Here is a 12,256-nt window from a genome sequence, read left to right on the forward strand (position 1 = left end):
TTCTAATTTCCCCTTCTTTTTGTTGTGATCAGACATGATCTGTTTCCAACCGGATAAGCTGAGAAGTTGAGGGATGGCAGTTGAGAACTAACTGGAAATCATGAGGATGGAATGTTCCGGTTATATCTGGCTATAATCCAACAGATGGTGATTGCCAGCGACGTACGTTAGTGTATCCTTAGAAATACTGTACTTCATGTTGAAAGTACTCTGAGGGCTACTCATTTCTTAAAGTAACAAGAGACAAAAACAAAGTACTAAAAACCCAGAATCAGAAGGATATGCAACTGAGCTCTAAGAACTATAATAACTCAAAGATAATAATCCAGGAGACTGTTCTCATAAACACAGAAATGGGTTCTCTAACAAGCACTGGTTCTCAAGAAGAGCAGACAAAGAGTCCTAGACAGGCTTGCTTGCTGTATACTACAAAATAATAGACAATTATCTATTTTAGACCTTCTTGTTTTCACTGTGAGAGTTGGTTTCTACTTTTCTTTGACATCACATTCCTCAAATTGCCAGGAGAGGACATATTTCCCGGTTCTTTGATTCTGTTATCAGAAAGCTCTTCGACAATGACTGAAAATTATCCTTTCTGATCTCCTCAGTTGAAAACCTTTCATGTAAATTGTGTTGAAAAAAAGCAGCTCTTTAAAAAAACAGATTCCTTTAAAGCTAAAAAAAAATTCTGTGTTTAAAAGATAGATGGGAATGTAAGAGTAACACCCATAAATTCCAACCATTATTTCGATTGAGAGCAGTCTGTTGCTCTTCCAGAGGTCCTGAGTTCAATTCCCAGCAACCACGTGGTGGCTCACAACCATCTGTAATGGGATCTGATGCCCTCTTCTGGTGTGTCTGAAGACAGCGACAGCATATAATATGTACACATAATAAATCATAAAAATAAATTAACTTAAAACAAAAACGGAAAAATTCTGTCCCTCTTATTCGTGAGCATTAAGAGAATACAGCTACTTAGGAGGAACAAGCAGAGACACTTGTTGAAGAGCCCCCTCAGGGCTGTGGGTGTGAGGATCGAATCAAAGCTGGAAGTCACTGCTGTATCAGTTCTGAATCAATATGGCCTCTCATAAGCGTTTTGTGGTGGTTAGTGCTCATGACAAAGAAGTAAGATGATGGGAAAATAACAACTCCAGACATCCCAGAAGGCAATTTCTTTCAAAATCAACTTAAACTAATCATGGGTTCTGAAAAAAAAATGGAAGAAAAAAATCACATTTAAGCTACTAATTTTTTAGAATACATAGAAAAAAGGGAATTAGAAACAGCCAAGGATTAAACAACAGTCACAAAGGCCAGGGATGAGATTAAAATTCCCAACGCACATCTACAGCCTGTCTATATTTGGCTACCCCAGTAACTAAATTGGACTACTCTGCTGAGCCAAGGAAACAGCTGGCAGTATCCTGATCACATTCAAAACCCTCTGAGAGTCTCAGGAAGTATGACTCTGCTTTTAGATTCCCTAGCTCACAATCCTTGGGACACTGTCTTAATTGTTTTAGTCACAGATAATAAACTTCATATACTTTGATCCTTCCTAATTGAAAAATTATTATTATTATTATTATTATTTATTTATTTATTTGCATGTACATGCCTGTGCGTGTGTGTAGTCAGAGGAGAATTAGGAGATGGTTCTAGAGCTCAAACTCAGGTCATGAGGCTGGCACGGGGCTAGCACTGTTGCCCGCTGAGTCACCTTATGGGCCCTGGTCTTCCCTTTTTGCAGAAGGATGAAAAATAACAGAAGACTCTGGGCCTGCTCCACTTCCTGTATTTACTCTCACACACATGCATCTTCCTCCACTCCAGGCCAGATGCTGCCTGTTCCTTTTCTCATTTATGTGCCCACCAGGGAAATGAGTAAGTATTAATACAGAGCCAAAGTAAGGGATGCAACTCTCTCCACAGTGTGGAGAGGGCATCACAAATTCTCAGATAAAAGAGGAAGTGGAAGGCATTCTGGAAGAGCTGTTAGTCCAGGTAAAGGCTGAGGCAGGAGACTGTGTTCTGGGGACGGTTTCCCAGGAGCTTTTAACAGGCACCCCTTGCAGAGCCTCACGTCAGTAAAGGACTGATGTGTCAGCTGGGTAAGTGCACACCACAGCAGTCCTTATGATGAGCCTGTGTACCTCTCCGTCCACTGCCATTCCATCGTCTACAGCTCCATAGTATCTATCACCGTGCATGCACACAACTCAATTCCAAATGGACCGAGGACCTTAACGTAACCCCCGCCCCCTCCGCAAACACTGGGGAAGCGCTGGGACTCGCTGGCACACAGAAGGCACTAAGGCTACCAATTCATAAACGTGACGTTGCAAAGCTCAAAACCTTCTGTAGGCAAAGGACACCATGATTCAGGCAGCAAACAAAGCAGGCTAAAGAATGCAGAAATATCTTTACCAATTACCTATCTGATAGGAGTGTTTGTACCTAGAATAAAGAACTAAAAAGCAAAATTCAAACAAATAATTCAATTAAAAATGGGGGTATTGATCCAAACAGAGAGATTTCAAAAGTATAGGCATAAATAGTGGAGAAACACTTAAAAAAAAATCCTTAGCCACGAGGGAATTACAAACTAAACTACTCACGGCCAAGATCAGTAAAACCAATGACAGAGCAGGCGCTGGTGAGGACACAGTGAAAGGGGAACACTTATTCACTGCTGGCAGGAGTGTAATAGTTCAAATTTTACAGAAATCAGTGTGGAGCTTCCTCACAAAACTGTGACTTGCTCTGCCTCAAGATCCAGCTATGGCAGTCTTAGGTGTTGCAGTGGTTTGAATAATAATGGCCCCCATAGGGCCTAATATTATCTATTTAGATGAACAGTTCCACCGGGAGAGAAACCTGTGTTTGAAAAGATTAGAAAGGTTACAAGTTGTGGCCTTGTTGAAGTAGGTGTGGCTTTGTTGGAGGAAGTGTCTTTTCGGGTTGGCTTTGAGGTTATAAAAGCCCAGGCCTAGGCTTAAACTCTTCCCCCTACCTCCCTACCCACGCTCCCCACTCACTTCTGCCTCTGAATCAGGATGTAAAGGTCTCTGATGCCACTCTAACACCTATGTTCATGCCACCATGCTTCCCACCATGATGACAGTGAACTAAGACTTAAACAGTAAGCCAGCCCCATTAAATGCTTCCTTTTTAATGAGTTGCCATGGCCACGGTGTCTTTTCACAGCAACAGAACCCTGACTAAGTCAGGGATATTCCCAAGGAACATCGTCCTACAGAGATACTTTCTTACTCTAATCATAACAGCCAAAAACTGGAAACAGTTCAACAGATGAACAGATAATGAAAATGTGGTGCATCTACACAATAGAATAGTATTCAGCTGTTAAGAAAAGTGAGTTTATTTGCAAGTAAATGGATGAAATTAGAAACAATCATCCTGAGAGAGGTCGACACATTTAAGCTTTCAATTGTGCTACAATTCAAATACCCACGGAGGTTAGATACCTAGTACAGGCACTTGGGGGTGGGGGTTAGAGGAGAGGATCTACCAAGGAAGGGAAACTAGAATATAGTATCATGGAGAAGTAAAGGGGAAAGTAGCAACATAGGAGGGTGTGGGGAAAGGGTAAGGAGGGAATATGCAAGGGACAGGTAATACTCACTAAAGGCATCTACTGAAAGAGTTTGGCTCTGAAGGACCCTAGTTCTTACTGAAGTGTAAGAGCTATTAAGAGGCTTGGCCTGGTAGAAACTAGGTAGGTTTTGAGGACCCAAGGGGTTTTGTCAGCTTTACACCCACCCCCTCAGGTTAAGATTAGGCCAAATACCTACCTCCTGCCATGGGTCAAGGGTAGGCCAAGTTCCATTCTCCACCCACAGTTCTCAGGAAGAACAGGGACATTCTTGAAAAACCACAGAATATACTGACTGATAGTCACCTGACCCTCTGGTCCCAGATGGAGTTCGAATGCATGTCATATGCTTGCTAACCAATAGATTCAAAGGTCAATATGCTAAGCCGATACGTTTGAACTGTAACCTTGCTGCTGATGTAACCTGTACCCCTAAAAAGTATAAAAACTGCTTGTTATAGCCATTCGGGGTTGCCTTACACTCACCAAGAGGGAGTTGAAGGTCAACCCCTACGTACCAGAAAATAAACCTCTTGCGTTTGCATCAAACTCCGTTCTCGTGTCTTACTTGGGGGGTCTCCCAGTAGTTAAGACTCACTTTGAGCCTTGCAGCTTCAGTGGTATAAAGTCTAAGTGTAACCATTTTACTACAGACTTTTAAACTTCATTCCTTAGGGCTGAACAGTACTCATATACACCAAAACTTCATTTCCAAATAGGTTGATCCCAATTGTTTGCTATGGTGACTACAGCAACAATCACAGAGGTCCAGTTATCTCTATGGCAGGAAATGGAGATCTCTGGTTCATGCCCTGGAGGGAAATAGCTGGGGCACACAGTAGTTCTATCTTGAATTTTTGAGGAAATCCCCAAACTGAAGACCACAATGGCTGTATTAATTTTTACCTCCTGCAATCATGAATAAGGTTCCTCTCTCTTTCTATTCTCTCTAACATCGATGGCAGATTTCTTGATGACAGCCATTCAGAATGGGGTAAGGTAGTATTTGAAGTAGTTTTAATTTTGCATTTCCCTGGTGTCTAGGGATAACACATACCTTCAAGCCAGTCATTGGCCATTTGCACTTTGGTTTTTGGAAAACTGCCTATTTCAATACAACTGTTCATTGGTTGATTAGTGGTTTTATTCCCTTGGTATTTAATTTCTGCAATTCTTTGTAAATTTTAGATATTAGTCCCTTGTCTGAACTGATGCCTTTTGAGATGAATTACCATCAATATCTCTAAAACAGTTCTATAAAACAGAAAGGGAAGAGTATTGCCAAACTCCTCTTGCGAAGCTAGTTATTTATTATCCTGATACCTAAGCCAGATAAAAGAACAATAATTTAAAAAATTATAGAGCAATTTTTCTGATGAACACACACACACACCTACACCATACACTACGCACACATATACCACCATCACCAACAAAAAAAATTCAATAAAATGCTTACCAATTTCACCACCACCAAGTTGGCTTTATTCTAGAGATGCAGGGATAGTTCAATATAAGCAAATCAGTAAACCCATCTGGTAAATGGATTCCAGAACGGAAATCACATGATCATCTTATTAGATGTGACGAGGCTTTTGACAAAAACCCTTGAAGACAGCAGAAATAGGAAGAGAACATCTCATATAGTAAGGGCTCCACATCACAAACGTACAGCCAATACCACACTGAAGAAGGCAAAACTCAAACATTTCCTCCAAGTGAGACATGAATGGTGTCCCCTTTGTTCAGTGCTATTCAGTCTAGTCTTAGCTGGAGCAGTAATAAGACATGAGTTGAACACAGATAGGAAAAGAAGTGTCCTTATTTGTAGATGTTAGGACTGTACAGACAAGAGACCATAAAGACTGACCAGAAAACTCTGACATCTGAAAACACCTCCCCTGAAGGCCAGGATACACAATTAACACAAATCCCAGTGGCAGTCTCTGGTGGATCCAGGGAGTAACTTGGTACCAGGCTTTGCCTGACTCTGGCTCCTTGGGGCCACCATGTTCTACTCCAGTGTTCCCACGGGTCAAACGAGACCAGAAATTCTGACCAGAGCCCTTCGAAGATTCACACAACTCAAAACGGGACCAGGTTTTTGCTCCCCCTGGTTACCTTTGTGTGCAGTGTACCACTCACCCTAGGTGCTGTGTTGGCACCTAGTCTAGCCATGACGGAATCCTGTGATGGCTGTTCTAAGTTGTCAACAAGACTCCATCTAGAATTAACTAAAATCCAAGCTGCTAGGTACACCCAGGAGGGTTTTCTTAATTAAACCATTTGAAGTGGGGAGACCAACTTTTAATATGGATCTTCTGAGGTGGTAAGATATACCTGTAATCCAGGTCTTTTTAGTCTATAAGCTATTCTGATGGATGAATGTATGTATGGATGGATGGATGGACGGATGGATGGATAGAGATAGATACATAGATATAAAGATATAGATAGATACATAGATACATAGACAGACAGATAGATAAAATATATAGGAGTTGCACACACACACACACACACACACACACACACACACACACACACACTCTAGGTTGGTTTTCTAGAGAACCCTGACTTATATACATTTCGATACCAGAGGCACTCCTGGAGAAACATATAAGGATATATCAGGTCTCCAGCACTCTGTCATAACTTAGTTCGAAGGGATCTTGATTATCTGTCTCTTCCCCAGAATATCACATTGGTTCACATATTGATGACATTATGCTGACTGGATCAAGTTAGCAGGAGACAGCAACCATTCTGGACTTGTTAGTAACTCATATGTTACCAGGTAACTTGTAACTCAGAGGACTGGAAATAAATGCAACCAAAATTCAAGCTACGTCCATAAAATTGATAGTGGTGTGGCGTATGCAAAGATATTCCTTTTAATGTGAAAGGTAAGTTAAAGCATTTGGCCCCTTTCACCACCAGGAAAGAAGCACTATGTTTAGTAGCCAGCACATTCTTTACTGGAGTGTGACTCCAGCCCTTATACCAAGTGACCAGGTTTAAGTGGAGCCAGGAACAGGAGGAGGCTCTTCAACGAGTCCCAGCTGCTCGAACACTGGACCGTATGACCCAGCAGACTCACTACCTGAGGTGTCAGCAGCAGAGAGGAAGGCTGTTTGGAGCCTTCTGCAGCAAGGCTCTTCCATAGTCTGCATACAATTATTCTCCTTTTGGGAGACCCATCTTGGCCTGCTCTTGGGCCTCAGTGGAAACTGAATGTTTGACAACAGGCCACCAAGCCATCAGTCATGTGACCTGAGCTGCCCATCACGAGCTAAGTGTTCTCTGACCCACCAAGTCAAGTACTACGTACACAGTGGCAATCCATTATCAAATGGAAGTGGTATACACAGACTCAGGCCCAAGCAGGTCCTGAAGGCACGACCTAGTTACATGAAGAAGTTGTCTAAATGCCTATCTATGTCTTCTACTCCTGTTTCAATGCCATGCGCTGCGAAGCATGCGCCTACAGCCTCATGGGGTGCACCTTGCGATTGGAAGAGAAGACGAGGGCTTGCTTTACCAATGCTTCTGCATGCTACACAGACGCCACCCAGAAGTGGACAGCTGCAGCGTTACAACCTGTCTCCGGGACAGCCCTGAGAAATACCAGTGAGAGGAAAACTTCACAGTGGGCAGAACTTCAGGCAGCACACACGGACGTGCATTTTGTCCTGAAGGAGAGATGGCCGGATAATACGGTTGCTGATGGGCTGCAGCCAGTGGGTCGGCTGGATGGTCAGGGATGTGGAATGAGCGTGATTGGAGAGAAAGACCTCTCAGGAAGGAGTGTGGGCAGATTGCTGCGAATGGTAAAGGACGTGAAGATACCTGTGTCCCACGTAAATGCTCATCAAGAAGAGACCAGCAGAGGAGCTCAATAATTAAGTAGATAGGGTGAACTGTTCTGTGGACAGTCCGCCTCTTTTCCCAGTCGTTCCTGTCATTGCTCAATGGGCCATGATGGTGGAGACAGAGGTTATACATGGGCGGGACAACATGGACTGCCACTTGGCTACAGTTGTTGGTGAGTGCCAGATCTGCCAACAGCAGAGACCAATGCTGAGCCCCATATATGGCATCATTCCTGGGGGTGACATGCCAGTGACCTGGTGGCAGGCTAGAGTAGTTATTCTGGTTGTGGTTTTTCTTTCCTGAACATGTTTCTGCAAGACTACCATCCATGGACTTAGAAAATGCTGTATCCATTGTGATGGTATTCCACACAGCATTGCTTCTGACCAAGTAACTCACTTCACAGCCAGAGACGTGTGACAGTGGGCCCACAATTGTGAAATCCACTGATATTAACATGTGCTTCTATCCAGAAGCAGGCAGCCTAACACAAAGATGTAGTGGCCTTCTGAGGACACAGTTACAGCTCAAGTCAGGTGGCAGCAGCCTGCAGGGCTGGGGCACGGTTCTACAAAAGATGCTATAGACTTTGAATCAGTGTTTAATATATGGTATGGTTTCTCAGCCAGGACCCACAGATGCAGGAATCAAGGGGTGGAAAAGGTAATGGCTCCACTTACTGTCACCCCTAGTGATCCATTAGGAAAAGTTTTGCTTCCTGTTTCCATGACCTTAAATTTTGCTGGTTCCAGATGGGGGAGTGCTTCTGCCCCGAGTCAGAGCACACATTCCATTGAGCTGGGAGCTCAGACTATTCCCAGTCCTCTTTGGGCTTCGGATGCCCTTAAACTAAGAGGCTAAGAAAGGAGTAACAGTGTTAGGAGGAGTGGCTGATCCCAGATGGCCAGGGGAAATTAGATCGCTTCTTCCAATGGAGGTTAAGAGAGATTACAATCTGGAGTGCGTGAGACCCTTTAGTGCAGTCTCCTGGTGTGACCACGCCCTGCGATTAGTCAACAGGAAACTGCAACATCCTAATCCAGGCAGGATGACAAAGGGCACAGACCCCTCAGGAATGGAGGGATGAGTCACTCCTCCAGGAAAAAACCCAAGACCTGCTTAAGTGCTTGCTGAGGGTGGATCAAATACAGAGTGGGTAGGTAGTGGGGGACAGTTATAAATACCAGCTAAAGCCACATGACCAGTCACAGAAACAAGGGTTATACTGACACGAGCATTTGTGTCATACTCTGGTAAGAATGCACTGGCACGGGTATTTGTGGGTTTCTTTTTCATGCAATGTGGTATCAATTAGGAGAGTATAGGTGGTCACCATATTTGAGATACCAAAAGAACGTCCCTCAAGGGATATTGCCACCTATTCTAAAATGTATAATGCATTTGTGGTTGTATGAGGGTTAAATCATGTTAGACATGATTATGACCTGGTTAAATATATAATGTTTGTGACTGTACATGGGATAGCTATATTATGTTAGGTGTGATTACGGCCTGGTTATTGTTTTCGTTTGGAAATTAGGAATGACCTAAGGAGATAGGATTGTGTGCCAAGGTGACAAGGGGTAGACTTGTGATGTCAACTTACTGTATCTGGAGTTAACTAAAACCCAAGCAGGTGGATATGGCTGTGAGGGATCTCTCCCCACACACTCCCCCTCTCTGTGTGTGTCTCTGTCTGTCTCTGTCTGTCTCTCTATATCTCTCTGTGTCTGTCTCTGTCTCTGTCTCTCTCTCTTTCTGGGGGCTTGGGGGATGGAATAGGGTGGGAGGTTGTGACAGGGTTTTCTCTGTGTAGCACTGTCCTGGAACTCAGTAAGCCAGACTGGTCTTGAACTCAGAGATCCGCTTGTCTCTACCCCTGCAGTGCTGGGATCAAAAGTGTATGCCACCACCACCCAGCAGATTCTTTCTTAATCAAACCATTTGAAATAGGAAGACCCACCTTTAATCCAGATCTTTTGAGGTGGGAAGAGCCATCTTTAAACCGGGCAACACTTTCTGCTGGTAGCCTAGATAAAGGGCACGCAAGAAGGAGGCTTGCTCTTTGTCTGCTTGCTGGTGCTCACTGGCAAGTCCATTCCTTCACTGGCATTAGAGCCTACTTCTTCTGACATGCAATACTGGATTGCTAGACCTTCTGTTGGTAAACAGCCACTGATGAACTAGCGAGATCATAGCCTTTAATCCATTCTGATGAATGAATGAGTGAATGAATGAATGAGTGAACGAATGAATGAGTGAACGAATGAATGAATATATATATATATATTTTTTCTTTAAGTTCCGTTCCTGCCTCATACAGACCACCTCAATGATTTTACTTTACAATCAACTCTAATTTTCACAAGTCCCCGAGGTTGAACTTCATGCAGACAGCCATTCAGAGAAAAAGATTCAGAGAAAACGAGGCATTCGTGTGGTTTTGGAAGGGGAAGTCAAAACCTGAAAGCAGGTCCACTTCGATAGAAGTGCAAAATAAGACAAAGTAACTCAAAGAATAGGACCTAACTATCAGCTATGACCCGAACACAGCTGGCTGACTCCCTCCAGCGGGTTCCAGAATCAGAGGATGCTGAAGTGTCTGAAAAGAATTCAGTCTCATTTTTTAAAAGAATGATCAGTGCTGCTCTCCCAGAGGATCTAGAGTCAATTTGGAAAACTCGAACACCAGAGGCATACAGAACTCCAAAAGACATGACCAGGGAAGAAGCTTTCCACAACACAGCACAGTCAGGATGTTAAAATACAGAATAAAGACTTTTGCCCAGCACTAGAAGGGGCATGAGAAAATGTCAATGCACATACAAGCCAGAGAAACTCAGAGTAAAATATTTTAAACCCTGAAAATAAATAAGCATGAAGCAAGAATACTATACTTATCAAAATTATCTTTCAAAATGGAAAAATGTCAGTCCCTGACTGTGGCCTGAAGCTAAAATCCAAATAAACTCTCATTTCTCCTACCCAGTAAGAAGCTGTACTGGTTATGATGGTTTGTGCTTTTAATCCCTGCCCTTGAGAGACAGGGTTAGATCTCTTCTCTTATGAGGTCAAGGCCAATCTGTCTCAAAAATAAAAAACCAACAATAAAAAACAGGGACATACAGGAATCTTATATAGCAATAAATTTAATTTATATAAATCCTAGATATTATTAACATTTCATAGGCAAAGAAATGAAAGCTGCTGAATGTCTTATAACTTGCCCAGTTCATATAGGTAGAAAAGAGACAAATTACCGTAGTTAGAATTTATATATAGAGTATCTGAATATATACATAAACATATATACATACATATAACACCTATTATATATGTGTACACACACACACACACACACACACACACACAAAGAGTTTCTAAATCTTAACTCTCCCTTAGTCTAAAGAACTATGTGCTAGTTTTAATGAGAATGGCCTCCAAAAGCTAATATATTTGAATGCTTGATCCTCAGTTGGCAGAACTGCTTGGGAAGGATTAGGAAGTGTGGCCTTGTTTGAGCAAGTGTTGCTGGGTGTGGCTTTGAGGTTTCAACAGTCCATGCTCTCTCTGCCTCATGCTTGTATTTTGCTATTTGCCACAATGTACCATAACCCATTGCTTACTAATATTCCCTACTCAATTATAACAGCATATTTATGTAAATTCCTTGTTAGCAGCCCAATTATAGCGTTGGGACCACTTTTTACTAGTGGCCATTAAAGTTTCTTCAGCTCTAAAATACCGAACAACCACCATTGTGGTCAGAAAGGGCTCAGGCAGAAAAACAATCAGTGAGACAAATCCCACATTATGGGGTTGTTCCTAGTTTCACACCACCACATGTGATACACGGGCTTTTCCTGTACATTCTATGCCTGTATAAAAACATCATAATGAAGCCCATTTTCTTTTGTAATTAATAACAACAAACTACCTTTCTTTCCATCCGTTTCCTCCTTCCCTCCCTCCCTTCCTGAGACAGAGTTTTGTCTTGTTCCTGGCTGGCCTGGAGCTATGTAAACCAGGCTGGTCTGGAACTCACTCTGTAAACCAGGCTATCTTGGATGTCCCAGAGAGCTGCTTGCCCCTGCCTCCTGAGTGCTGGGATTAAGGGGTGTGCCTAGCATTTAAGATAAAGTTTAGCTAGCTATAAGCCATGGTTCTGTTATAATGCAACTAGAGTGGCAGACCACACAATTTATAAACTTTCCTATATAAGAAACTAATGTGTCAATTGTTCAAAACATTTGCATAATGTTACAATGTAGTTACAAACTAACCTAGGCTAATTTTAAGGAGACAAGTGGTCTTTCAAAATAAAATATCTGTAGATACCTCTCAGGTCCAGACGCCAGGGCTTTTGAGTTGGCTTACCCTAATATCTACCCCATCAATGGATGAACTATTGGGAGTATAAAAAGGGGCCAGTCCTACAGATCTAAGACTACATGATCTCCACGTCACAGGGTAACAATAGCCTATTCTAGAAGAGTCTCAGTGAGGTTCTAGTATTGAAAGAGTAGCAGAGGCCTCAAACCAGACCAAGGTGTCATTGCAATGAGTGTGTGTAAGCAAAGAAGTGTGAAAAAAATTGGTATATCCTGAGACACACTACAGCTTCCACAACAAGATTTCTTTTCTTCTTGGAGGGAGGGGTGGTGTCAAGGGTGGAGGGTGTGTATGAGAGGAGGGAGAGATGACTGGGATTGGGGTGCATGACATGAAATTCACAAAGAACCAGTAAGTTAAAAAAAA

General features: G+C 42.7%; 1 protein-coding gene and 1 pseudogene across 2 annotated transcripts in view; one reads left to right on the forward strand and one right to left on the reverse strand.

Annotated features, from left to right (window-relative positions):
- Slc20a2 (solute carrier family 20 member 2) overlaps positions 1-12,256 on the reverse strand; it is a 90,567-nt gene that overhangs the window by 67,179 nt on the left and 11,132 nt on the right. The window contains exon 1 of one of the 2 annotated variants that reach the window (XM_039094428.2): positions 9,462-9,690. The exons of the other annotated variant lie outside the window; for it this stretch is intronic. The gene's annotated coding sequence lies outside the window, so the exon portion shown is untranslated. Of the gene's footprint in view, positions 1-9,461; positions 9,691-12,256 lie in introns of those variants that run through there. 2 annotated transcript variants of the gene reach the window in all.
- Positions 4,584-8,361, forward strand: LOC120097400 (uncharacterized; annotated as a pseudogene).

This window comes from Rattus norvegicus, chromosome 16 (genome assembly GCF_036323735.1).
Source record: "Rattus norvegicus strain BN/NHsdMcwi chromosome 16, GRCr8, whole genome shotgun sequence".
NCBI classification, from domain to species: domain Eukaryota; kingdom Metazoa; phylum Chordata; class Mammalia; order Rodentia; family Muridae; genus Rattus; species Rattus norvegicus.